The following is a 4,205-nucleotide window of genomic DNA, read 5'->3' on the forward strand; positions in this document are numbered from 1 at the left end:
CGCGGGGTGTGAACGCTCGCAACGGCATCGCCTAGAGACCCGGATGGAGCGGGCGGGGCGCTGCCCTCACGGCCCCCTCACGGCCCCCTCACGGCCCCGGGTCCGGCCGCCCTCCACACCAACCCAGGGGACCTGGAGAAAGTCGCTGTGGTCACCGCAAAAAAATTAATGCTGCTAATAAGTAAAAAAATAATATCGCTTGCATCTCTTGTATCGAGTTTCAAAATAATGAGTTCGTAAGAAACAGGAGCTGTTGGGAAAATACCACTGGTCAAGGTGAAAATCAACCACGGCAGCAGCCCCGAAATAAATTATGCCAAATGCTTAAACTGACCTTTTATTTTAATTTTCCCTGATACTAAAGCTTACTGGTATGGAAAGGAAATCTGTCTTAGGAGCTGAGCGTCCTGGAACCTGATTTAGCACAATGTTTCACTGCAAATGTAAATAAACTCCCAATGTAAATACAATGAAAGATGTATTTTCTATTTCTAGAATGTTCGGTTATTTGCCAAATTGAGTTCTTAGATCGTCCAAATTTTTTTTATACAACAATTTTTTTTTCAGTTTGGGCTTTTTCATGATTGATCCAGCAGCTGTAAAACCCCTTTTTAATGATTTGGAAGAAAAACAAAATAGGAAAAAGGATAAGAAAATGATAACGAGTGTTGTTTATGTGGATATAGATTTGCTGATGAGGTACACAGAAATTAGGACTATTTTCATGATGAAAAATTTCAGAATAACAGCCTGGAAAACAAGGCAGTCACTTCAATGTTGACTTGTGTCCAATTATTAACACAATCACACAAGCGCTACAATTAGTTTATTTCACATTGACTAACTTGAATGATAATTTACAGTCAAAATCCACCCTTACCTGAGGTCCTTTTGTCACCTTCGAGTACCCACTTGGGCCATCATTTTGCAGTTCCAGGCCAGCTTTCACTGGATTTTCCACTGTGCACTCTTAAATAAAAATCCTTTTCAGCCAGGTTTCCCCCACACCTGGAACCAGGGGCCAAGTGTCTCCTAGGTTTGCAACAAGTTCTGCAGTACAGGAGTCAATAGTACTTGTTTCTGGAAAAGATATTGATGTTTGCACATTAATTTTCATTTACTATCAAGATCTTAAAAAAAATAAATAAAGTCTGTATAAAATGTGGTTGCAAACACAGGAGAACCATATTTATTTGGACAGGGCATTAAGAGGTAATAAGATGCATCACTTATCCGATAAAGGTTTTAAAAATAATATAATCAATACCCAAATATTCAGTACATAAATAGAGGGTCCCTGTGCATTTGAGAGTGACTTGTATTAGCCATTTTTACAATATAGTTGAAAATCCAGAATTACAAACTGATGAAGCAGTTTGGTTATTCTGGTGAACCTGGAGTCCCGGGAACAGAACGCAGACAAATTTTAGGTATTAATCACTTAAAAAACATGGCTAAGTTGTTGGGGTTTTTTTAAAGAAGTGCTCTTATCCTCACTAAAGATTAATACAGGACTGATGACAAAATAATAACTATTCTTCAGCTGTCTGACATTTAAACATCAAAGTGCTTTTCTTATAAAAGGCTCTGAAATAGAAACACCCATTATTTTGTGTTCTGTAAAATGTAACATGCAGCTGAAACCTGCCCTTCCTTCCAGTTAAGTAGGCATCAGTAACCCAGGAGCATAACATTTATTTTATAGTTAAATACCTTCTTCAAGCAGTGACACCCACAGGGAGAAAGTTTCAGGAGATTAAGTCATTAAATAAATCCTGACACTCTGCCTGGGTGAGAGCAGGGATCTCATATCTGCGGCAAAGGACAAGGAGGCCACACTGGAAAAGCTGATGGAACCCCAGGACCCCCAAGGAGACCTTGGTGCCCTGTGTTGTCCCAGGAATTTGGGGTCCAGCACCTCTTCCTTGGCTTCAGGGTGTGAGTTTACATGGGTAAACTGCTGGCCCTGAGATGTTTTGCAAGCATCCTGGGGTTTCGTTTATCTCTTTTACATTTTTTTAAACTAAGGGATCTTTCGCAAACCACAGTGGTTTGTTGTTGGTTTGGTTTTGTTTTTTTTTCAATCAACTGAAAATCAACTGAATATTTTTTTCAGTCAACTGAGCCCTGATTCAGTTTAGCCATAGCAGCAGTTTCCAAAATATGAAGAAGGGGAGAGATCAAGCGCCAGATGTGTGTGGGGGTTCAGTGGGAGCATGAGAAACCTCAGAAAAATCCCATCCAACCTTTTTTATCCCTTCGTTGTGGAGATAAGTAGCTGAGAGAGGAGTGGGGCTCAGTTTTGCTGGAGGTTTGGGAACAGTGAGTTTTGTTGGAAGAGATGGGTACCAATTATTACAGTCAGGATGCTGGGTGTGGGATTTAGGGGCAGGGGCAGGGAAAGCAAAGGAAAAGGGTACACAAAGCAAGGGAGGCGGGGGAGCAGGGCACAAGGTGAAGGAGAAGGTGTGAGCACAAAATACAGAAAGGCACAACTTTGTATAACAATCTGGAGACCTTGGGGACTTACCTGTGCTGCTTTCTTGGCAAAGCTTGTTTCTTCCCTTCCGTAGTCTACCCAAATGGACTGTGAAAACCACAGAAAAATCCATCTGCTGTTGTTATTAGAAAAGGTTAAAGATGCTTGAGGGCCTGACTTTCTCGCTCATTCCAGAAACATTCTTTTGCAACCTTTAGAATAAGCAAGGTGGTACGTCAGTTCCAGGAAAGCTTGACTAAAAGCTGACCTTTTAGTTTGTAGAAACGTATTTTTCTTATATTACGTTTTCATGCCAACTTTTAAAGGAAAGTTGTGCTTTCCAGGACTCTATTTATATTTCTATGTGACTTTTTAGTATTATGAATTCATTTTTAATTATAGTCAGTGTTAAGTTTAGTGCTCATGCTTTTTTTTTTTTTTTGCACTGGATTCATAATGTACATGAATCTGTCTATTTAAATAATTATTTTAATTTGCTGACGATAGGACTGTGACTAAGTAATGACTTTTGTAAAGGCTGAACTCTTTAGAGTCTGATTTAAAAAATCTATTCAAATTTTTTTCCTGTCTTAGGCACAAGAAATATTTCTGTGTTAAACCAAAATTTGTTACTGACCCATGGTAAAAAAATGAAAACCCCAACAAACTCCTAGTACAAAACAAAATTAGAAAACAAACATACCTTAAACAAATAATCTTTCTGGAATCATTTTGTGATGTGCTAAATGGGAAACAGTATGGTTTTTCCAGGTAAAGTAAGGGTGTCCCTGAGTTTCTGGAAACACCTTGAATCTGAGATCCTGTCAAACTGATTTGAATTGATCCATGGTGCAGCCTACATCTCACCTCCTCAGCCTCCGGGCTCAGTGGAGAAGGGCCAACCCTACCTGAACATTGAGATTCTTGTTCTCTGCTAGCAAAGAGCTGCCACTGCACACATCTGCTGCTGCTGCAACCCTAAATATGAAAATCAAGGCCAGCTCTGACAGGGCTTGGAGCAGCTTGGTCAAGTGGAAGGTGTCCCTGTCCATGGCAGGAGTTTGCAATGAGATGGTCTTTAAGGTCCTTGCAACCCAAACCATTCGGCAATTCCATGAAACTGGTGGGGTTTGGTTGTGGGTCGGGCTGGCTGCTGCCAGGTCAGCCCCCACAGAACCACTCAGCCTGAGGTGGGCAAAGCATTTGGGTGTGGGTACAGGGGTCAGGTGTAGGCACGGGGTGCCAGCAGTGGGTATGGGGTGCCAGCAGCAGGTATGAGGTGCTAGCAGTGGGTATGGGGTGCCAGCAGTGGGTACGGGATGCCAGCAGTGGGTGCGGGCTGTCAGCAGTGGGTATGGGGTGTTAGCTGTGGGTACGGGGTGTCAGCAGTGGGTGCGGGGTGTCAGCAGTGGGTATGGGGTGTTAGCTGTGGGTACGGGGTGTCAGCAGTCGATATGGGGTGCTAGCAGTGGGTACGAGGTGCTGGCTGTGGGTATGGGGTGTCAGCAGCGGATACGGGGTGCCAGGAGGCAGCACCTGGCACCTGGAAAGTCTTAAGGTACTTTCCAAGATGCGGATGCTTTTGTTGGCCGAGAGTGCGATGGAGGAGCTCCGTCATCCCACGCCTCGTGTGTCCGCACAGCCCCTTTCCCCCGCGGCCCCGTGCCCGGCCCGGGCAGCCCCGGGAGGGTGCGATGCTCCGGGGCAGCGGTCCCCGAGCACGCCC

The sequence above is a fragment of the Geospiza fortis genome, unplaced genomic scaffold (genome assembly GCF_000277835.1).
Source record: "Geospiza fortis unplaced genomic scaffold, GeoFor_1.0 scaffold172, whole genome shotgun sequence".
Lineage (NCBI taxonomy): Eukaryota > Metazoa > Chordata > Aves > Passeriformes > Thraupidae > Geospiza > Geospiza fortis.